Source organism: Protopterus annectens, chromosome 7.part0 (genome assembly GCF_019279795.1).
Source record: "Protopterus annectens isolate FY-2018-M chromosome 7.part0, PAN1.0, whole genome shotgun sequence".
NCBI lineage: Eukaryota > Metazoa > Chordata > Ceratodontiformes > Protopteridae > Protopterus > Protopterus annectens.
Genome location: NC_056739.1, coordinates 30361121 through 30386928, shown reverse-complemented (window position 1 = coordinate 30386928; position 25808 = coordinate 30361121).

Genomic DNA, 25808 nt, shown 5'->3' with positions numbered 1-25808 from the left:
ATTATGTTACTACTGATTCACAGAGGTTGAACACTCCACAACAGGGGGGAAATAGGTGTCCTTTTCCCATCAGAGTGTTGGCCAGTGGAGAGAGGGTGTACCCCAGCAACAAGGGGAGGTACAAGAGGAAACTATCACCAGAGACAGTCGAATCGGACCATCAAGAAAATGTGGGAGGTCAAACAGTAGGTGCTGTCTTTAATTTATCTGGGTATGTATTAAATGAATTTGAGATACAGGTTCTGAGTAGAGGACTCACTTTTATTCCTACGATGGACAGCAAGTATGAAGAAACATTGAAGGACTTTAAGTTATTTATTAGGAATTTGTCCTTGAGAATTTTCTTTAAAGATTCAGATACCTCCTCACCTGATATTGCTTTTAGAGTACCAAGTACCTTTATCCCCCCCATGCACCCCCTGGTTGCTGCTTACAGCAAATTGGTGGAAGATGACATCTACAAGATGGAACAGGGAAGGGTGACGAACAGGAGGCACAACCTTAACTACCGGCAAAGAGGAGCTCTGAACTCTCTATGTCATAATCGCAATATTGTTATTCGACCAGCAGACAAAGGGGGTGGTATTGTGGTCTTTGATGCAGATAGGTATAGTCGAGATATGTTTCACATGCTGGCTGATGAGAGGTTTTATGTCTCTATAACCAATTGTGAGGTAGATACCATTATTTATACCATATATTCCACACTCCTTGGACTATTGAATGAAGGGGTTATCGACCAGGCCTTGTTTGACTATTTATATGTCCCCTACCCTCTGATTCCAATCATTCAAGGTCTACCCAAGATCCACAAAGATTTACATCAACCACCAATGAGACCAATTGTTGCTGGCAGGGGATGGTCAACTGAACCTCTATCAATCTTTGTAGAATCCCAACTTAGACCTCTAGTTGATGCCAATCCTTTCATTCTTAGGGATACTAAACAGTTCCTGTTAGATCTATACCAACACATCCATGAACACCCTGATGTTGAGAATCTTATATGGGTAACTATGGACGTACAATCCCTATTTACTGTTATACCGAACACCAAAGGCAAGGAAATGATTGATGCCTATTTAAGGAGGTCCACACTGCCTTTAGATTATGATATAGAGTTAATCATTTTTTTGCTGGAGATGATTCTGGATTCCAACTTGTTTTGCTTCCAAGAGATGATGTATTTGCAACGAGATGGTGTAGCTATGGGCACATCCTGTGCAAATAGCTACGCCAACTTGGTAATGGCAGAGTGGGAGCACTGCCATCTATTCCAAAATGAACTATTTACTGAGTTTATACCATTCTACAGACGCTTTGTAGATGATCTCTTCTTCATTTGGAGTGGCACATTAGAACGCCTGGAAGATTTCTTTGAATGGATCAACACCTCCAACACATTCTTGAAATTTACCATGGAATGGTCATACACTAGTATTCCATTCCTGGACATCCATGTGGACAAATTACCTGGTGGCATGGTTAATACTGGAGTGTACCGCAAGCCATGCCATAGCAATATGCTACTTCATCGCTCCAGTATGCACCCAGGTTTTGTCTACAATAATATTGTTAAAGGACAATCCATGCGGATGTCCCGATATATTCCAGGGACTACTGACTTGGAGAAAGAATTAGAAGATCTGGGTATGAGACTCATGGAACGAGGATACAGCAGCTTGGATATAACTAAAGGCATGGATGAAATTTACAGTCTCAGGAGGGTAGAGCTAAACCCTACTTTTCACAGGGAGCCAAGGAAATTTATACAGCTGATATAGGAGTCAATGGAAGAAAGATGATCCCTATGTTGAGAACAACAACGTCACCTTTCCCATTTACTATACAAGAGACGTTGGTTCTGTTAAAGACATTTTTTCCAAACATTGGCATATTCTTTCGGTGGACCCTACTATTAGTGATTTAACAGGTGAACGACCAAGATTTGTTTATAGGAACAAAAAGAATCTTAAAAGGCTACTCTGTTACCCTACAGTATCCCATATACCAACCACATTGTCAGGTCCTTACATGACACCATGTAATAGGTGTAATTTCTGCACCTATATTTCAACTGACCCTATCTTTATTTATCCATATGGGTCTGGTGTGTTTCATATTCGAACAAAAGGTAGCTGTATGTCAAAGGATGTTGTCTACCTTGCCTCGTGTATATCCTGCCCTGCCTACTATGTAGGCAAGACCAACCGGGCATTGAGAGACAGGATCAGGGAACATATGTACCATACAAGGAAAGGTAATTTGCACAATGCCCTGGCTAAGCATACCAAGAATGAGGGCCCAGCACATCAGTTTAGGTTTAGGGTATTGGAGCAAATTTTTAAGACATATAGGAGAGGGGACATTAAGAATTACACCGAGACTAGAGAGATAAATTGGATTATTAAGTTTAGGGCCGATCAAATACCAGGTTTGAATGGGAAGGTCCCACTACGTCCCGTACTCAAATCAAGGAGGTTAAAGAACAAATAATGACGTATGAATATTTTGGGTAGAGCCTTCTATGTTTGTATATATGTTACACGTCCCTCATTCTTTGTTTTTATGTCCATATATATTTGTATATATTTATATATACATTTTTATGAATTTTTAAGTGCTCACATTGTTGAATATATACATTTTATAGTTATGTTTATTTTATGTGGTTTTATGAGTGTTTACACCTTTAAGATGCTGATAGATTTGGCGCCTTTTAATGTATTTAAATGATGAAGTTACAGTGTGTTTTGTTATTAAAGGTCTGATGAAGCTACTGCGAAAGCGCTAACCTGTCCAATAAATTATACTCTTTTTCAGCAAGATTGACTGCTATTTTGTTCAGGATTTCTCAGTAATTTACGTCTTGTGATTTTTGGAACATTAATTCGTTGGCACCCTCCATTGCATTGCACAGCAGCTACTTGTTTACTTTTTTAAAATTACTTAATGTTTCAAAAACTGGCACCTGATACTGAAAATATTTTTTTAATATAGCTACAGAAAGCTATGGAAAAACTGTAGTTCTTAACTGGAAATTTTAACAGTTGAACAAAACCTCTTGTTCTTGCAATAAAAATGCAGCAAAGAATATGAAAACATATACAAACCATGCACGTGCAGAAGAACATTGAAAAGAATGTTCTAGCCACAAGCAGAGTAGCATAATTAAATGTAAAACAAATACATAACTAAAAACTTGTAAAAAACAAAAAAGAGAGGCAGAATCAGCAAGTCCAACAAACAAACTGTTTAATGGTTAGCGCTTTCATCTGCCACTAATAAGTAAACTTCATCAGACAAGGAAAATAGGAAATGACATATTTTAAATAGTAAAAAATACATGACATCACTTCCCAAAGGACATAACACTTTTAAACACAGACACACACACACGCACACACACATATATATATATATATATATATATATATATATATATATATATATAAGAAAAAAGTTTAAATATTTATATGCATGTGTAGCTATGTAAACCTATAGTTAAAAATCATCATTCTAAAGGCATTTCACTTTATGGTTGTCATTTAATCCTGGGCAGCTGAAAGCATTCAAAGCCAGCTGCCAGTTAAGTTCCTTTTCTTCCAACAGCAATGACCAAGGGCCATCCTGAATGTCTGTGAGAAGTTGCTGTATAACCACAAATGAAAAAATGTGCCCTAGGTTGCTACTGACATATCTGGCTAAGGCGTTAGTAGGATTTTGTTTCCCTATATTGTATATGTACTCATAAATGCGTTGTTTTAGCTGTCTCTCCATCTGTCTCCATTTTACTGACATAAAAACATTTGCATTTATGGCACAAAGCTAAGTATATCAGTCCTTTGGTTTCACAGTTGAACCTACTTGTTATATTCAATTGATATTTGTTGACAGTTATTCTTTTACCAACTTTTATGTACTTGCAAAAATGGCATCTGCCACATTTATACATCCTGGGACTGTTAACATATTTTTTATTAGGTCTTTCAAGTAAGGCTTTCAAGTTACAGCCTCTTTTAAAAGTTACCCGGGGTCTCTCACCCAACTTCAGACAAACAGAAGTATCAGCCAGAATCAAGTCTCAGTTTTTTACAATAATCCCTTTTAAAGTGAGTGCAATGACAGAAAAAGGGGTAATACAAATGTGTATTGAAGTCAGCAGATACATTTACAGTGACTTATTCAGCTGTTGGAAGAAAATTATTAGTTGAACCTTTTGACTTCGAACTACTACCCAAAATTGGTTTAAAGACTCCTTCCCTTCTTTTATGTGCAACTTCCATCATTAAATTATTTGAGAGAGACAGGGTAAGATCTTTTCAAAAACATTTCTTTTACTAAATTTCGTTCAGAAATAAAGCAGGTTTCTAGAGAAGACATCTTTGCTGCTCTAACTAACTGGTCTTTTACAACAGCTTTTTTCTGGTGGTGCAGGTGGGAGCTTTCATAATGCAAAAAACTGTTTGAGTATGTAGGTTTCCTATATACACTTGCCAGATATCTCTTATTACTGAGGTATTTTTCAATAAGGACATCCTAAAATGAAATGGTGTCAGTACTAAATTGAAAAAGTGAATTTCAAAAAATCTGTTAGGGTGGAAATATAATTCACAAACCCTTCTGCACCTGACCAATCACCTTCAAATAAAATAAATATAACGTCCAAATAACGGGTATACCATTTTACTTGTTGTTGAAACAGATCACATTTAAATAAATGGTTTCTTTCCCAAAAACCAAGTACACAGTTTGCAAAGCTCCCACCACATGGAGACCCCATCACCACCCCTGGCTTCTGTAAATAAAAGTTGTTAAACAAGAAAAAGTTGTTAGATAGTACTATATCTAGAAGAAACTCTATTAAGTACATTTCTTCCATATTGGCATTTTTACTAACAAGAAATTCCCTCACGCAATCAAGACCCAGTTTCTGGGGTATCACCGTATACAGGTCTTTGATGTCAACCATGAGGAAATTCAAGGTCTCATTAAACACAAATTAATCCAGATGGTCTATGAAGTGTTGAGAATCTTGGCAAATCTGAGATTCAGTTTTAAAAACTTTCTTAACTCTGTATCAATAAATTTAGCAGAAACATAAGTTATTGAATTTCAGCCATAAACAATCAGGCGAAGGGGTGGGTTGTAAATATCCTTATGAATCTTAGGAAGAGCAAAAAAACAAGTTATCTTAGGTGCTGGCATACATAAATTGTTATAATGTTAACTGTGCCCTCGATGAACAGATCGTTAATCAAAGATTGTATTCTCTGATGGGGCCCATTAACTTCATTTAGAGATACTTTGATGTAAGAGTCAGCTTCTAATAAGCATGTCACCCTCCTATTATAATCTTGCTCATCCATAAATACTAACCCACCCCCTTTGTCAGGTTTCATTACCCAAATGTTGTGTGTTCTCAAAGAATCCAGCATTTGACATTCATGCATAGTTAAGTTAGAAATACCTCTTTTACAGAGCTGTTAAAATTATTTAAGGTGTGTCAAAAATCAATTTCACACATTCTCTCAAAAAAACATCAAAGTGGGGTGTAATGGTGGATTGAAAATGCTAGAAACCTTAAATTCATCAGTGTTTAAACTGCTACTATCAAAAGTAGTTTCAGATTTAATTTACGTAAAAACAGTTTTAAATCAATAAGGATTTTAGCTAAATTTGCACCCCTGCTGGGTACAAAGGTTAAACCTTTTGAAAGAACTTCCACAAGACTTTGAGACACTTCATTCAAAGAAAATGTATATACATTGAAGTCCCCAATAGATTTAGTAACAATAGTGGGGTAAAAGTTAGAGTCAACTGAACTTATTCTGTCATCAGGTGATACAGTTATCTCCCCTGACAATTCTGTCTTCTCTGACGACAGTTTTGGCGTTGACCGCCCCCCACATGGGACTGGTTGTTCCCCCCTTGATTGGAAATATCCTGGGATTCAGGGAGAGTTTGTTGTCCCTCCCTGTCAAGAATGCATTCACTGTGTCTTGGTGGTGTTGAACGACCTGAGACTACTGTCCGTCCTGCTACTTCAGAATCAGGGATCCATAGCCAGCCTTAGGCATAGGCCAACTAGGCAGCCGCCTAGGGCGCCACTCTAGTAGGGGCACTTTTCCAGTATTTATTTGGTGTAGGTAGAGTAGGATGGGGGCACCAGATAGTGTGGTGGGGGGTGCCATGGAGCCCTTTTGCCTAGGGTGCCAGTTGACCTAAGGCCGCTGAGGGAGCACAGCAAATGTAGACCCATTAGTGTTAATAACAATGTTAGTACCTTGAGAAAGTGGGGGTGAGGGATAAGCCATGCCATTCTCATAGTCTCTGGCCAATTTTTTTTTATTTTTGTCTCCCTTAATTTAATTAAGCTGCTGTCAATACTGTTAAAAACCTGAGAAAAGTCAAATTTATATCTTAAAAATTCAGGGTCAGATTTAATACTCTTCTCTAAGTTGTCCAAATCAACAGTTAACCTCTCAATTTGACTGCCATAATCTTTAATTAACAACTCTAGAAACTGGCAGCCCTGTTCATTGAAAAGATGCAACAATTCACAGTGAAATGAAGAATTTCTAACCAACCCCGTTGGATACCTCCATTGTCTTAACCCTTTGGGAATTTGTTTTTTGTAAACATTCCCAAAGGTAGACAACTTCCAAATGTAATTTCTTACATTTAAATAATTTAATATCAAACGTCTTTAAGTTATCAATGATGGAAAAATGGTGGTTAACAGTACCTGAGTCTGTGTCTTGAAGCACAGTGTCATTAGTAGAACATAACTGGCAGCTGGTTTTAAATGCTTTCTACTACCCAGGATTAAATGAAAACTGTAAAGTGAAATGCCTTTTAAAACTTAAATCTTTAGAAAGATGATTTTTAACTATACAGTTACATATGCATATAAATATTTAAACTTTTTTTCTTATACATATATATATATATATATATATATATATATATATATATATATATATATGTGTGTGTGTGTGTGTGTGTGTGTGTGTGTGTGTGTGTGTGTGTGTGTTTAAATTATGTCCTTTTAACAGAGCTGGGAAGTGATTTCATGTATTTTTTACTATTTAAAATATGTCATTTCCTATTTTCCTTGTCTGATGAAGTTTGCTTATTAGTGGCAGATGAAAGTGCTAACCATTAAACAGTTTGTTTATTGGACTTGTTGATTCTGCCTCTCTTTTTAGAGTAGCATAATTAACAGCTCTCTATTCTGTTACTTTTATTGAAAAGCTACTTCAGTTTAATTTGGGTAGACATTTGGGATGTCTAAGAAATGTTTTTGGAGGATGTCATGTGGATTCAAGTCTGACTCATGAAGAAGTGAACAGCCAGGATTCCTTTACTTAAAGCAGAAAGGGGCAAATTGTCTAGAAAGACAATGGTAACTGATTAACCAGTGCTACCACAAACTATGACAACTTTCTGAAGATTTGTCAAGTAATATTCTAAAAAATGCAAGATATAAGAGGATGCTACAACATTTGGTTAATTCACTGCAGCAATATAGTTCATTTAGTAATAATTGTTCTCTTGGCATGTCCACTTAGTTTTATGGACTGTTATGAGGAGAAGAGAGACCTTCCTTGCCCAGTCAGTGGACTCATGTCTGTTAGTCTCTTGCAGTTATAAAATGTCTTTAAAAGTCAGGCATGGATAGACTAGCTGCATTCACTTAACTTTAGTAGTTACATCATCCAGCTGATAGGCAGTGTTTTTCCAATGATATTTTTCTGTTCAATTTTTTTTATTTTATATATCTTTGTGCAAGAATATATTTATTTGTCTATATATTTAGTTTTCAAAGCATGTTACCTAATTTCTTTACATAAAGAAAGTCATTAAATTGTAAATGTGTGGATGGTTTTATTAGTTTATGAAAAGATAATTATACAAAACTGATTAATTATAACTTTTGGAGTCTGACTTTTAGACTGCTTAGCCAATGCTAACATGGGATACAAGTACAGCTGCCTCTTATTAAGGCTACACAATAGCATTGATTGTAATGGTTTTAGTCAAGGTGCAGTTACTTTTTCTTAGGTAGAAGTGAAAGACACTGGTTTTAGAGTAAGGTGTTTCAAATCTTTTTAAACCAGTAATTATTATTTTGCTCTCCATCAATATAATGTGGCAAGCATTAGGCAAAGTCCAAGGCAGCGGTGCTCATTTGTTCTAAACACTTAGGGATGAATATGTCATGTGTATTGTTGTTAATGGTACAAGTTTTAGACTGTGTCCAAAACATTAAATCCTGACACTGGAGGATTTTACAAACTGGACTTGCACAGCTTGCAAAACATTTTATCAAAGATACATATATTCTTTTAGCCACATGGTAAATATGCAGGGGTGTACAATGTACAATATGTTTTTTTTTTGTATAGAATAAGTTAGGAAATAGGCCAGACCTTAACTCTGTAGAATATGAAAAGATATTAGTGGTACTAATGCTAAAATGGTGTAAATAAAAGGGAATCCCATATACATGTCTGACCAAGAATTAGTTCATAGCCATTTTGTGTGCAGTTGAAGCTAGTCCCCCTTGAATACGCTGAATCTGAAGAGAGCATATTAGTATTTGCAAGTTCAGAGCATGGAGCAGAAAATACCACTTAATAATCCCTAGATACTCTCTAAGTGGAAATTGAAATGCAAAAGTTGTAACCAAACAAGAGATTCCAATACCAAGGCAGTTGAGAGAATAAACAACTTGATATACAAAGGGAGTGAGAGCAGACATATTCTGAAACCACAGAGCACAAGGAGGAGAGAACAGAAGAGAAACACTGTTCCAGTCAGAGAAGATGTTCACACTTTGACAAATGTATGTGAGCGGTAGGAGTTGAAACCCAGCCCTGGATGGTGAGGGCTATAGAAAAATATTTCCTCAGTATAAACAGGGGAATGGCCTTTATGGCATAATTCGGACATCTGAACATGTGCACATTTAATATCAGACAGACTATGGCCAGTGGGTTTTAACTCCTCTCATCATGGATATGGGAATACATGCACTTACTATGTTGTGTGACACAGGCTTTCTTGGTTATAATAAAAGTTAATTATCTTTGTGTGTGCTTTACACTAACCCCTGAAGGTTGAGTTTAAAGACCATCTAAGAAAGGTAGAGTACAATGTCAGTGATTTTACAGAAGAAATAACATATTTGTATAGTTGAATTGGATGCCACATTACTATTTTTTGAAATACTGAAAGTTCTTATGAAATGAGGAAATACTCAGAGCTTATGAGAATTTGGTTTACAGACTTGAAGTGTGAGATTGCTGACGAAATAGGCAAATAAGAAAACATCTATCAGGCCAGGGGGATATAGGCTAATAACTAACTAGACTCTTGCATGTGTAGATGATATTGTAATTTATAGTAAATTTTAACAGGAATATATTCAGTTCTTAAGGCATGTTCTGAATAGATTGAGTAGTTACATCAGAAGTTCTTTATCTTGGTCACCAGTTGGGTGGTGCCAGAACTGGACAGAGCCTGGCAAGCTGTAGTCTATTCAGTCACAACCCATCTCTGCTACCAGTAGACAGATGGGGACATTCCTATAGTTGCTGGATTACTATAAAAGTTGAGCCCCTAAATGCTGCATAATAGCTACCACTTTTACAGAACTTGCATGAAAAAACAGATCAAATCAGTTTATTTAGGAATTGCATTGCATCCCATCTTTCCAAAAGGTAAGGTGACTACGAAGTGACCTCTGTGTTAGCCATTCTTCACTGCAGTCAAGATTTTATTACGCAGCTAGATGCCTCAAGCTATAGTCTGTGGATATATTTAGGCTCACCTCTTCAAAGATACTGGAGCAACCATTATAACATCTCTGTTACAAACTTCAATGGAGGAATTATGTTCACTTGTGGAAAAAAATTCAGGCTAGTTGGAGCTGTTGAGTAGCTTCTGCTTCTGTTGGAACGATAACAAAATTCTCAATAGTTACAGATGACAATCCCTTCATGTCGCTAGGCCCACTGGGGAAGACATTAAGCTTTTCAAATGGAGCTCGGTATTACATTGGCACAACATGATGGTCCAACACACGAGTGGTATCCATGCTGTAAATACAGACAAGTTAGTGCAACTGAAGGAAAACACCTTTTTACCTAAGCTATGGTTTGGGGCTGTGTCAAGAAAATTTCCTCAAGGTTTGGGGAGAAGTGTGAAAAGCTGTAACAAACAAAAATGAAGAAGGTGAAGCACAAGTGTAAAAGAAAATATGTGCAGGGCCTGTAGTTTTACATTCAGTAAAATGCAGCAAAGATGTTGAATGTGTTAAATGTGAAAACGAAAGTTACAGACCTTTAGTTGAGTTTTAAGTAAATGTGCAGGAACCATTGAAAAGTGAAACTTTCCTAAGTGAGCAGGGCAGAGATCTTTAAACTGTTACTATGTATAAAAAGTTATTTCATCTTAATCATGTTGGCAGTTTCTAATTATATATTTGCATTGGGGGGGGGGGGTACTATCTTGATTCAAAATATTAGCATTGCTGAAAGTGAAGAACCAGAACTCATACCAAAAGCAGAAAAGGAGGGCTTTTCCAAAATAATGGTGCTAGCTGATTGATTATTCCAGTCACCCCTGATTTTTTTTTCAAGTGACCCAACTCTTCCCTAAAAGTTCAGTCTTCAGTGCGGTTCATTTAGTCTTTACTTGGATTGTATTAAATCAGAAAACTTTGTATGCACATTTGTGAGAACAGCTTATCATACAGTGTAAATTGAATTACTATATTGGGAAATAATTTAACCTAGAACTGTCCACAGCATATATTCCTTATCACACATACTACACCAATAAAGTTCTCCAAAATGTTATGTAGATAAGCCCCATTATATACACAGTCTGCTGAGCTAAAGGCCGATGCTGAATTGACATGCACCATCCATTCCACATCATGAAATGTGAGGATAAAGATAGTGAGAGGCTGTAAAGCAGAACAGAAGACAACTGTAAATAGTTATTAAACACACTGGGGATATTACAGTTCTATGACAGATGACATAAGTTCCTTTTATTGTTAACTAAATGTAAAGCAAACTAATGTTATCAGCCTCATATGAAACTATATGGAAAGCAGTAACAGATAAGGCAGCAGCACAGAAATATAGTAACACAACGTATATTACACTGGGGCAAGCTGACATTGGATTTTGGTGGCATAATGATGTCTACACCGCAGAGAATGCTGTCATAACAAATGCAGTGACCGAGCATGTCCTGGCACTTCTAGGCTGCTGGAGCCTGATTTGGGAGCAGTTCAATGGACAAATGTCAATGGTATTACAGCAGGACAATATAAGCCTGTTCAAAGTTGGGTCACCATAATGTGAGACTGAACTTGTAGGCAGTCATGGGGTAAAAATGGAAACTGCAGGTTCACTGAATGTGTCTATAGATGCCCCTAACTAAAATGGAGACATGCTTGATGACATTTGTAGGGAATCATTGAGCTCGACAAATGCTAGTGACAGCATTAAAGCCATCAGCCCAGCAGTCTGAGGAGGCATGTATCCTATATGATAAGGGCAGTGTGTTGAACCTTGTGCATCTCCAAAAGGCCATGTAACAGTCTACACTTCATTTACCTGTCGATATTGCACAACAGAGGTAGTTATGCTATCTCTCTTCATACAGAATGACAGCCTATGTTAAGGAGTGACCATATCAGTAGAAACCAAAATGGTCACTACTTATGCCTAACCTGCAAATGGTACTTCCCTGCTTCCATTTCACAAGTACATTATATACATGCATGTAACTCCATATTCCTAAGGATACATATGTTAGGGCAAACATCCAAAGGAGATGTGTACTCCTACACAAGCCCAGCTTGAATGTCCTGAAAAGAAATGGCTTGGGTGACTAATGAGATGCTGAGGGCTGATTTGTGTGGTCAAGTGTGGTGGTCCATTCAACAGTGTACACTAGGGGCCTATACCAAGATGCAATAGGGGATGAAGAAATCATTACTGTTGTGAAAAAAAAATCTGAATAGATTCTTATTTGTTTTCAGACATATGAAATATGTACTCATGCATATTCCTTTTCAAGTGTGCTATCGCTCCTGTCTAACATGATTATCCTGTCATAGCAAAGATGGTGCCAAACAACTCTCAATCCAAAGTATGTTTGTAAGGCAATGCCATTTCCTGTCATGCATCCCAAATAACCTACTATGGACCAAGCCAGGTCCTTCTTGCATTCCTTCTTCATGCACGCTGAATTTGTGATCCCCTAACTGACTCTTATGTCTCCCTTGTTGGCTCTTCACCCCTTATTCAGATGGTTAACCAAACCTTAAAAATCCAGTTTCTCATCCACTGCTCTTTGATGTCCATAGTATACATTCTTACCCACTTCCTGTTATAAATGAGATTACCAGAAAGTGTTGCTATCAGAACAGTTGCTTGAGATTCACTGACTGAATATAAGGCAGTGATACTATTTTGGGGATGAAAAGTGGATAATGTGTGGATTAGGTGGACAGCAGTCTGAAGAAGGTGGGTGTTTTGATTTGAAATTAGAGCAAGTATTGGAAGGCTGTAGTCACCTTTTAGTGTTCATTTCCCATGATGGTCTCTTTTTTTTTTTTGGGAATTTGATGTGAAATTATTAGATACTGTATAAAAAAAAACTTGAGCTGAGTCATTACCATATCTCCCATTACATCTACATGTACTTTAACAGGAATGAATAAAATAGGCAGCCAGGGTACAAGTGTTAATTTTATCTAGTTGGTTTCCTTGTGAATCAAGGCTGGTAGTAGTATTTCTAGATTTTACTTTACTAGTCACAAACAGCATGCTATACTGTATGCTGACATTTATTGATGCTTTGTTTTCATTCTGCCCACTTATGGTAGTGAACTCCTTTTTGCAACTGATTTTCTACGGCATGCGGTGCTGATTTAGTGCTATGAATTATATTATCTGCATAAAGTGTTACCATTGGGTAATATTTATTCAACAGGAAGAAAGTGTTGGGCCTAAAAGAGATCTTTGTGAAACAGCCTGTGAAGGTTCTTAGTATAGAGAGGAAGTTTCCTAACTGCACATTGCATGTTCTTCTAGTGATGTTGATTCACCCTTTTTTATGGCTCAGTAGATTCGGTCACTATCTAAAGTCAGAGTGCTGTAATCTTCTCTAAAACCGCAATGGGAATCACATAAAACATATCATTATAAGTACAGTTACCTCAGCATAGACAAACTTTTCAAGTAATGTGTTTATGGGAGACAAATAAGTAAGTGATAGGTCTGAGAGAGCTAGTGTATGAAATGCGTATTATAGCGACATGCTTAATCTGATTAGGCAGATGTATATTTGTCAATGACAGGTTGAAATATGAGCTAGAGATTTAGCTTTTAAAAGGAAAGGAAGATGTATAGCACAGAGATCTGGGCTTGTCTTTGGAAGTTTTTCTGATTAAATACTGTGGTGGAGATAGCAGTAATCAGGCATTTAAGAATTATTACATATGTCAATCTACAATGCTGTCATTCAGAATAAATTAAATTGCAAAGATGGCAGTGTTTGTTTATTGTATAGCTAGTTACTTTTTGTTTCTTTGGTTTGCAGTCAGCAACTACTGCTTAGTGAAGTAAACACAACTGTGTACCAGACCTTCTCTTAGTTTATTTTTTTTGTATTTCTGTTGTAATCCAGTAATAAGTTTTGCGACTTTGTTGTATAGTTGGGTAGGCTTTATCCTAAATTTCATATATTGAGTTAAATATTTGTAGAGCTTTATGAGGACCTTCACCCGGATATAAAGTTACCTAATGAACACTGTTAACTTTATTGGATTATGCTATGGTATTCATTATGAAAATAGGAGGAGGGGGTTATTGCTGTGAAAATATTGATAAAATGGGACAGTTATCACTGACTATATTTGACATATTCTGTTTACATCACTGAGGAATGTTTACTATTAATACATTTGACTATCTTTATCTGATATTCCCTTGGGCCTTGTGCTTGCTGCTATGTTGCACTAAACTGAGAGAGAATCCTTTTTAAGTGAGACTTGTTTAATACAAAATTGTGTTAAACTAGCCATTATAAGGTTTGATCTTTGGCTAATTCCTACAAAATGTACAGTTTCATCAAAGACTTTTCTATTGGACGGTGGCAGAATACATACTATTGTTGTATTACACTTTGTCCGACAGCCAAGAAGGCAATGCAGCTTTATCCAGTTTTGAGCATTTTTATTCTCTAGAACATTCTACCCGTGGTTTATTATTTGATATGCAGCAAATTGGTCCGTAATAAAGGAACTCAACCGCCAATTTTTATTCAAGGGGAAATTAGGGAATCAGGAGATAATTATACAATGATACTTCATTTCCATTCAAAAATGTGCACTCTAATTGGACAGCCCAACCAGCATGCCCGTAGAACATATACCAATAGAAAAAAGTCCAGTCAATAAAGTACTATTGAGTGGCTGAGTTTGCTATTGGATTATGCTACAGAGTGCAGAGCAAAGTACAATAAAAATAAGGTGCATTCTGCAAAAGTAAAGTGACAAAAATGGGAACTGATGTTGCTTGTTTTTCTGGACTGTCAGTAGGGTTACCACCTGTCCCATTTTGTGAGGGACAGTCCCAATTTGGGCAGTTGTGTCCTGCAAAAAAATTGAAAAAAATGGCAAATGTCCTGAAATTTTAGGACATAAATATTTCCTGTATTTTATGTAATAGTTGCATAAAACAGCCATTCTGTATCTGAAACACCTAAATGTTATAAGAAACAGAATAAACAACTAAAATGCTACAAGAATACCCTTTTATTTAGTCATAAAAGTGAAGTTCTGCCCTTTGTACTTGCTGTGGGTATTCTTTGCCCTGCAAAATCTGATGTTTGTACCCAAAATGTCCCACTTTGGGCATTTGAAAAGGTGGCAACCCTAACTGTCAGTCCTTAAATCTGGTCAGGCTCACATGCCTTTCAACTGTCCAGATCTTCGCAGAATTTCCAAAGTTTTGTATCATAGTTTTGTTCACTTCCTTACTAAAAAAAAAGTAGTTTTCAGGCAATGCCACTGATGATGAAAATAAATAACGGCAGGCAGTTAAGGTTTAGGCTTCATATCCTTCAGAAAATGTATGCTAACACAAATTCTTTCCTTCTTATAACTTTCTAAGTTTATAGGAGCAAGATAATCTGTCCTTATTATTGGTCATTTGTTTTCCCCCTACCCTGAAACATTAAGTTGGGGTTTGTCCAGGTTTCTTGCACTAACAGTAGCTTACAAAAACAGCAATGGAGATTCTCTCTTCTCCATTGCTTCTCTTGAAAAGCACCAATGTACAGTGCAAGAGTGGGAACGCAAGTGCCATATGCATCTGCAGTACATCAGAAAAGGTGAAAGAATGGGGAAGAACAGTACAGCATGATTATACAAAGTCTTTAAGAAAGGTAAACAATTTCTTCCTTAAACAACGTAATTGTATAATAGCACTCCTGCATGTGGATAATGCTTGATTTAGCCACAGTTGGATTTGTTTGATCACTCAGGCTTTGCTGTCATAATCAAACCACACCAACCTTTGATAAATCCAGCATTATCTATGGCCAGTTGAGGGTTATTGCTTAAATATATAATGCAGTCTGTCTAAAGATGGGTGAGAATAATTATATGCACCGAATGTGGTTGCCTTGATCAGGGAACAAGGATTGCCTGAATATAACATCTAGAAGAAATATGTATGGGTGAAGAGGTTAATGTTGGTAGTAGCAGTTGTGCAAAATTTGATTTAATTGTCAAAATCAGAAAGAAATTCAGCTGGATTGAATTTGGTGCTGGCCCTTCAAACACTTAGTTTAATATGAATGTATAAGACCTGGTTGAATTTTTCTCTTCTGATCAGCAAACTGGCAAAAGCATTTAATGACAAAAGTGGCAAAAATACTGGAAAGATGTGTCTTATGCTGACAGAGAGCTTAGAGTATGTGGGAAAGAAGCTCTTGTCTAAGCATCATAATATGTTGATATTGTTGATAAGGAAAAAGTAGAATTAAAATAATTCAGAGAATAAGTAGAGTTATAATTGGCATCAGTATGCACACAATAGAATAAATAAGGCTTTGTAAAGATATGGAGTAAGTAAATGTGGCTCATTTTTATGTTTTTTTTCATGAGGAGTCTTAGATTATGTGTACATTAATGAGAAAGGTAATGTAATATGGAGCAAAGTAAATGTATTCATATGAAAATATGGGGTGTATATCAAAAGTCTGAACGCTGAAAAGTTTGAACACCAAAACCACAAACTTGAAAGTCCGAAGACTGAAAATATCGAAGTCGCGGAACATCAAATTCTTTCCCAGAGAAAGAATTTGGTGGGCCATTTCCGTGGCTTCGCTATTTCCTCCACTGTGGTGTGATTTCGGAGTTGGTATATTTAAGTAGGGGTGTGGGGGGCAAAGCCCACATTAGAAATAGTTTGTAGTGTTCGTGTGTTTCACGTTTTGTACTGGAACAGTGTTTTTTTTCCCCAGGGAAACAAATCGCTGTTCTCAGTCTTCAGAGTTTTCAGCTTTCGTGGTTTTGGGTTCGATGTTATCACATTCGAAGTTTTGACACTTCGATGATGTGATATAGACCCGAAAATATGAACTTATGTTGTATTTGAACAGGAAATACTCAGTTAACCAGATACTTGCAAGATATAATGCTATAGATTTTAATAGCACTAAAGCAAAACATGGTATGAGGATGATAGATTGTGGTGATTGGATAATTACAACAAGGTAACTGTCATAGATGTAGATTTTATATCATAAGTGGTTACAAGTTTTTGGTTTGTGGTATTGCAAAATAAAGATCTGAAAAACAAGGAAAATAAGTGAGTAGGCCAAGTTAACACATGTAAATAAAATACCAAGTTGTAAGCATATATATGACCAAATAACCAAAAATATACCAAATATGCACTAAAAAGGACCATAGCTCACTGCAAATGCTTACTTTCAAAAAAATCACTTTTTATAGAAAACAAATAAAAAGAAACCCCCGAGGATTAAAACTATTTTACACACAGGTTAAGCACTTGCATCTGCTGACTGCAGACTTCATCAGAACAGTGAAATATTTGTAGCTCCCCCCCATATAATACAATTTTTTAAAAAAGTCAATATCCAATGGGAATGTTCAATCAATTAACCTTCTCATGAATGAAACATAACCTTATAAATATTCATTAATTCTGCTCATTCAACCTGCACCATTTTGTATTACACCCTGTAACCGTACAGTTTCTAAGTATGCCTATAAGACAATCACATGTGCTTATATATATAAGATTTAGGTATAAAAACACATTATATGACATTTAGAAATGTTAATTTTTTTTCTGTGGTAAAAAATGTACTTCTTTAAAACACAATACTACACTTTTGTTATATATTATAAGAACACATTTGTAAAAAAAAAAAAAATATATATATATATATATATATATATATATATATATATATATATAAATGAATGACATATAAAAATGCTCATTTGTGCTGTGTTAAAAAATATACGCATCTTTAACACTCAACATTGCACTTTCTTATTTAAACATTGTGTCCTGACATGTTGCCTCCTTTCTTATTGTACCAGCTTTCTTTTTTTTATTTTTCTATTCACTTGTTTCTAACTCTATTCTGTGCTTACATATACCCTACTGCAACATGTCATTCGTAGCGCTGCATCCAATATTGGTTTAGTGGGAATATAGTCATTCAATCCAGGTTCTTTAGTTGCATTTAACCTGAGCTGCCATTTGACCTCTTTTTCTGCTAATTTGACCTTAACATTTCCTCCCCTTAAATCCACCTTTAGCAGTTCTAAAATCCCAAATGTGAACACATGGCTTGCATCATATCTAAGTATGTGTCTACACAATGCATTGTTTTATCTTTTTTCCTTATACAGTAAGTATGATCATATATCCGGTTCCTCAATTGTCTATGCATCTTCCCCACATAAAAACTCGGACATGCCATACACTTAGCTAAGTATATGACGTGTTGGGATAAGCAACTCCCTTTCTTAAACCTTACTCTAGTGTGGTTGACGTCCCCTAGTGTAATTAATTTAATTTCTATAATCTCCTTACACTGCTGACACTGTCCACATTTTTGGTGTTCCCGTCTCCAGTGTCACCCATTATTCTACCTTTCACTCACACCTATTCTTTAGGTTGGACCCAGTCTTGTAAACATACATAGGCCCTGTACCCACTTTACTGTAAACCATGTTGTCACTTCTTAGAATGTTCCGGTTTTGTCTTATTTTCTTTCTCTCCTCAGTATACGGACTGTACCCCACTACACAAACCCCATGGGAGGAATTCTCATTTTCATTCTCATGTTCCGCCCGGTTTTTCTCCAGCCCAATACCAAGAAATGGTTTGTATTTTTCCCCCATTCTCTCAGTACATATTGAGTGACATCATCAGTTAAATATCTGGGGTAACCCCTTTCCCCAGATAATGTTCCTGTTTATTCTAACTCTTTCTTCATTTCATTGAAATCAGATGTCAATTTCGCAGCTCTTATGCACTGACCCTTAATGATGCTCTTTTTTTGACTTGCTGGGTGACAGCTAATATATTCTAAATATGAGTTGGTAAAGGTTTCTTTTTTATATATTCTGGATTTAAATACCACTGTCCCATTCGAAACAAAGGTGTCTAAATGTGCTATCCCTGTCGTGCTACTACTATGGGTGAATTTAAATAACTACTGGTGTCATTCAAATACTTCACAAATGCATCTACTTCACTCGTTGTACCATACATGTAAATAAAAGTTAATAGTGGTTTATCAATAATTAAGTTTCTCATCCCAGCTGTTCTCATAGGTGTATTGTCCATTTTAGTAATATAGGATATTGTTCTGTTTTATTATCTTACACCAGATCCATTCCCAGAATCTACATTTTCTTCTGTGGTCATTGTATTTCAGAAAGTTTCTCCTTATTTGTAAAATCCAAAACAAAGTGAGCCAATATCTGAATATACAAATATTACAAAACAAATGTCAAGCTGTGTGCTATATTTTCATAACAAAACCTGCTGTCTATATTAATCCATGTGCTACAAACTAAATTCTTTATATCTGTCAGTTCGGACCACATTTTTATTAACTTATTTTTTAATAAATTCTTTGAACCCTTTGTGTGATATTTGGCTGACTGTCAAGCAAATACGACCAGCACTAAGGTAAACCATCTTTGGAGAACCAACAGTAAAGCAAATAAAAACAAAAAACTCCAAAGAAATATGGACATACAGAACAATAAAAGGTTTATTAAGTCACAATCACACACACAGAGTGATAAAAGGTTTATTTTGTGTTTATATTTAGCTGACTCGCAGCTTCACTGGGCCTGATTCCATTGCAATTTTTTTTTATCATAGTGTCCCAATTCTATCCCCTGGGGCTGGGATCACTCCATCAAGATGCTGTGCAGTTTATTCACATCAAACTACATCCTAGTCTTCAGGCCAGGGGATTTTTTGAATGTTGTAACTGAGCAGGTCAAATGATGTCATGAGCGTCAAGCCATGCCGAATCAGTTTCAGCTCCCCCTTTTGTGTTAAATTTTTAAAGGTAGTCTGTAATGAAATTACACTAACCCCATCACTGAGGGCACACCAAATAGCAGTCAGAAGTCCTACCCTTTCCCCCTCCTCCCTAAAGTGGGTGACCCAACAAAAAGACCCACCTTCTGGTTCATCCAACCAGGTCTCATTTCTTATACTGTTTCATCTACCTATGTTATGTTTCTATGCCGCATACTGTCTGTAGTATAGAATTTAGTTCCAGTTATCATAATATTTCTTGGTGTTACAGTACAGTAATTTTGGAATTATAGTTTAAAAATCCAAGAACTTCATCTTAAATCATTAAGAACTTTACCACTTGTAATTCAGATTCCATAAAGTCATACATTTTTTTATTTTTATTATAAATCTGCATCATTCACGTTCTTATTCTTTTAAATTTTACTTCTAACATAGTTTTTTCCATTCCTGTCATATTTTCTGTTAACTGGGTTAACTCAGTATGTTGACGCCATTTTTAGTGAAGGCTTGGAGAGAAACTCCACAGTGACATAAACAGAATCAGCCAACAGCACATGTGTGGTATTGCAACGTTCAATATGAACAAAGTTTTATACAGAGTACCAGCTTGCATCTCAAATCAAGATATTCAAACGAGTAGCTAAAATAATGCCTATTACTTAAACAACTGCACATATCTGGATAAGTCATGGGTAACAGTTACATAAAGTTGTGTTAGGATAGCCAAGTTAAACTATCATATCAAATATCCACATCAGCTTCATTATGCTGTCATGATTTTTATATGGTTGTATCTTTTCCTTATTAAAACAAACACAAAGGTAATGCACATTCTGTTGGCTTTATCTTACTCAGACTTCTATCCTTAACTGGTTAATAAAATACATTTGTCTCCACTGATTTGATTAATTTACCTAATAAAGCATAAATGTATTTAAAAAGGCTTTTAACACTGAGGAGAAAGGAATCCATTCCTAAATACATTCAGAGAGAAAATGCTTTCCTTAGCAATGTGTTTACTTTACTAGGTTAGGTCTTCAGAATGTTATCTGGAAAATTTAAAACACCTTTCTAGTTTCTTTAATTTGATCACTTGCAAAATATAAATTCTTAGATTATACATATAGAATTGGGAGCAATGTATGTCATTTTTAAATCATACTAGTATGTTTTAATATTTACCACATTTTTCATATTCATATTTAATCCTGCCTGTGTTCCATGTTTATCACTATATAGTTTTAACAATTTCTGTACATCTTCTGATAAGCTGAGCAGCAAACTTAAAACATGAGAATGCTGCCACTTTTTTATTAGTACAGCTAATCTTATTTACATCTTGGGTATATAACTAATTTAATTTCTGCCCAACTGGTCATTTTCATGAACTCAATGTGTGCACTTATGACTGTGTTTAAGAAGGAAACACAATATATATATTACTTTATCACCAAAGTACAGTGACCCCAGAATTTAAAAGAAAACAAAAACAGAGCAGTATATACATAATGCAATAACCTAGTTGCTACTGGATACCAGCAGCCATTATGTGGTCATATGTAGTATACCAACGGACTGGACTCAGACATTTCAAATGGTCCAACCATCTAGCAGATAAGTAGCATTTTTGAACTACTGAAGTTTTTCTATGCAAAAGTATTAAATTACTTTCCTTTCCATGCCAGTAGTGTTGGCAATATTACAAACTGGCATTGTCACATTGCCCACTATTCCAATCAAATTGCTTTTTCCTTTTGCACTCCATTAGGCTTTATTTGTAGCCCAAAAAATAACTAAGATTGCCTTATCCCTACTGTAAGTTCATAACTAACAGTAGAATAAAAAGGCAGCTATTTCACATTGTGTTATTAAATATCTATTTAAAGATGGTGTAAATGAAGCAACTCTTAACATTTTTTTTTTAGATTGGGAATTTGGCATAATGGTTAAGGTGTTTGCCTAACAAACACAAGCACTTACAAACACAAGGTGCAGGGTTTGATTCTCACATGGCTAGACTTAAAATGACCCATAAAGAGCAGTTAGCCTAGTACTAATCTATGAATCTAAAACTTCCACAATGTTAATAAAGGCTTCAAAAATATATTCATGTCATACTAGTAGTACAAATGGTTAATCACCCATGGCAAATCATATCAGCACTAGCTCTAATGTGTTAAATCTCCACTTCAACATACTGTGTTTGAAAATGCAGCTCATGCTAAATACCATTATCCACGAGTACTACCCATGCCGTTAATATAAGGAAATATTACATGAGTGCTACCCATGCAGTTAATATAAGGAAATATTACATGAGTACTACCCATGCAGTTAATATAAGGAAATATTACATGAGTACTACCCATGCAGTTAATATAAAGAAATATTACATGAGTACTACCCATGCCGTTAATATAAGGAAATATTACATGAGTGCTACCCATGCCATTAATATAAGGAAATATTACATGAGTGCTACCCATGCAGTTAATATAAAGAAATATTACACGAGTACTACCCATGCAGTTAATATAAAGAAATATTACATGAGTACTACCCATGCCGTTAATATAAGGAAATATTACATGAGTGCTACCCATGCCGTTAATATAAGGAAATATTACATGAGTGCTACCCATGCAGTTAATATAAAGAAATATTACATGAGTACTACCCATGCAGTTAATATAAAGAAATATTACATGAGTACTACCCATCATGTCGTGGTGGTATGGCAGTAGCGTTGTTACCTCACAGCAAGAGGTTTTCCTGTTCGATTCTCAGCTTGGCTTGGGAGTGCCTTCTGTGTTGAGTCTGTATGTCCTCCTCATGGTTGAGTAGCATTCAAAAGACATGCATGCGTAAATGAGCGTGCCTTTGTTGAAGGTTGGGCATCGAGCTGGCACCTCAGCGTTTCATAAAAATCTAATGCCAGTCATTAGCGGACCAGAGTTCCGCTGTGGCGACCCCTTACTGGGGAAAAGCTGAAAGACAAACAACAACAACAACAACATGAGTACTACCCATGCAATTAATATAAAGAGATATCACATGAGTACTACCCATGCAGTTAATATAAAGTAAATATCACATGGGTACTACCCATGCAGTTAATATAAAGTAAATATCACATGAGTACTACCCATGCAATTAATATAAAGTAAATATTATGTGAGTACTATCCATGCAGTTAATATAAAGTAAATATCACAAGTACTACTCATGCAATTAATATAAAGTAAATTATTATGTGAGTACTACCCATGCAGTTAATATAATGTAAATATTACATGAGTACTACCCATGCAATTAATATAAAGTAAATATTATGTGAGTACTATCCATGCAGTTAATATAAAGTAAATATCACAAGTACTACTCATGCAATTAATATAAAGTAAATTATTATGTGAGTACTATCCATGCAGTTAATATAAAGTAAATATCACAAGTACTACTCATGCAATTAATATAAAGTAAATATTATGTGAGTACTACCCATGCAGTTAATATATAGTAAATATCACATGGGTACTACCCATGCAGTTAATATAAAGTAAATATCACATGGGTACCACCCATGCAATTAATATAAAGTAAATATTATGTGAGCACTAACCATGCAGTTAATATAAAGGTTCATATAAAGTAAATATTACATCATCAATGCCTGAATATTTATCATTGTACCTTTGCACAACTCACTTATGAGCACTCCTCTTAAAAATTTTGATAACCAGTTAATTTAACATTTTCAGTATTTCGACCCAAGGATTATATCATATTTCTCATGAATTATTAAAATACAACAAAATGGCCCAGGGATTGCATTAACTCTAAGCCTAGCATGAAAATCAACATGGCAGAAATAGGGCCCAGTATTCCCTACCACTAATATTCATAGTTATGTTCATGACCCCAGCATGAAAACAAAATGGAAGAATCCTCTTTTACAGCTTCATTTTTGCTTACAATGAGTAGACTGTTTGTACTAAAGATATTTAACTGATCCATTATAGCACATAGTCTGTCATAATAGTTATCGGTTATTGTATGATACTCCAGGCTCTCTGATACTATTTCAAACTGTGAAGAAAAATAAATGAGTGGGGGCCCACTTTTAATTACTCTGTATTTGTACTTCACTTCCATTAATTCTAGTAGCCAGCCATTTTAGCTCCATACAAAATCTTCTAGTCACATTTGCTACCAATGATTTACCACTCATCAGTGATCAGTCTTCTAAAACATAGTTTAACATTTGTGTTCATGATAGTTCAGTCATAGGTTCATAGCCAAGTAATAGGCTAGCTGGCCTTGTGGACCATTTTAGCTGAGTCAAATTCCCTTTCAAGGGTAAGAATTAAACCCTGTACCTTATGTCTGTGAGGTAAGCGTCTTTACTATTTTGCCAACCCCCCAAAATTAGTGATGTGAAACCTCTCATACCATTTCTACCCTGCTACTTTATGCAAGAATGTCATTTTCTGTTCAACTCTTATTGCCCCTCCTCTGTCTCTTCCTCTCCCCTACCAAATACGCAGTCACTCTGATTTACCAGTCCCAAGTAGTCAGTCTGCATTACTTTGTAAAATTTACTTGAATCTTCTTTAATGTAGGCATTAAATCCTCAATTTTAATAAAAGTCAACACTCTCATAAGAAGTATTTCTAGCACTGCAGAGAATTTCAGCCTATAATTCATTGTACACCTGTTAATACTATCTGTAAACCCCAATCTCTGCTGAAATGTTGTTCATGACTAATTGTGATCCACATGCACCATTTGATTTGATTTGATGTAGTATGTTTTCTTTCAAGCTGCCTTAACTGCAGCAATGCTTGTTCTTGTGTGTAGTCACAAACTGCAACAAAACTTTGCCACAACATCTCTGTCTTGCACGGACCTCTGTGATTACTATAAAAAAAGTTAAATTCTGGTTTGCGAGACCTGACCTAAACTAAAGATTGGTGCTTGACAATTGTTAGCACCCCTACATGCTGTTAACATTATCTGCACTAAAAGCAGACAGTGCTGACCAGTAACCAGCAGCAGCAGGACATGACATGGCTTTGATTCAGCTCCTGTTTCTGCCTGCTATCTATTAAAGTGCACCCAGTACTTTGGTTACAACTGCTTCCTTTTAGACAGAGAATACATGAGGACATCAGCCACTTCCTCACTGCTTTACTGGCTTTCAAACCCAGCACAACACATTTCATTTTTTTTAATCTTTGTTTTGACTAATTTGTAGTACATGGCAAAGATAAATCTCCATGCACTACAAAGAATGATCAGATCTACGACCATAACTTATTTATGTGTTCTGTACATGGATACTAAGATTCACCTCTTGAGGTGATGTCCTTGGCATCCATGTGTCAAATACAAATGTAAGTTAGAACTGGTAACTTAATCCTAATTCTCTATTTTATGGAGAAAAGGCAGCAATAATCTTTCTCAACAAGCAATGATGACTTTAAGAAAGCAAACTATCACTGCATATTTGCTCACGAAATCTAGTAATAACAATTTCCTCTTCACCTTACAATACTGAAATCAGTCTAATTTTTTACATGCTGTTTCTTAATTGCAGTCAACTCATACAAAACAATTTTTTACATGATTTATTGAAGATGCCTTTGCTAAGACTCAACTTCTCCCAAGTCTCATTTATATTTCCAGCATTTTCACCAGTGTTTGTTCCACTCTCATAACTCCATTAGAGCAAACTCCATTAGAGCAATGGTGCAATACAGTTCATAAAATTTGTATAACTTTCCAACTGTAAATTGGGTGATGTCCTTTAAAGAAATATACTTTAACTGGGTTGCAGTCGGTATACAAATATATTGCATTGACTTACTCTGTCTTGTACTGGTTAAAATGCCTGGCCATCAGTTCTCAAAGTGAATGGTACATGCTCATGAAATCTTTTGATCAGCAAAATCATTCATGAATAGGTCCTATTTGATATCTTTTGGATATGCCCTCTTCCATGTTTTAAGTTTTAATTTATGGAATAATTCAACATCTTCCAGTCCAAACAAACAAAAAACTGTTCTTTAGCTCTTTTGTAGAAAATTCCTTTCTGTTACTCTTTAACTAGCAAGGTCGCTGTCTTTGGCCAAATAAACTTTTCCCTCCTTGTGACTTTCA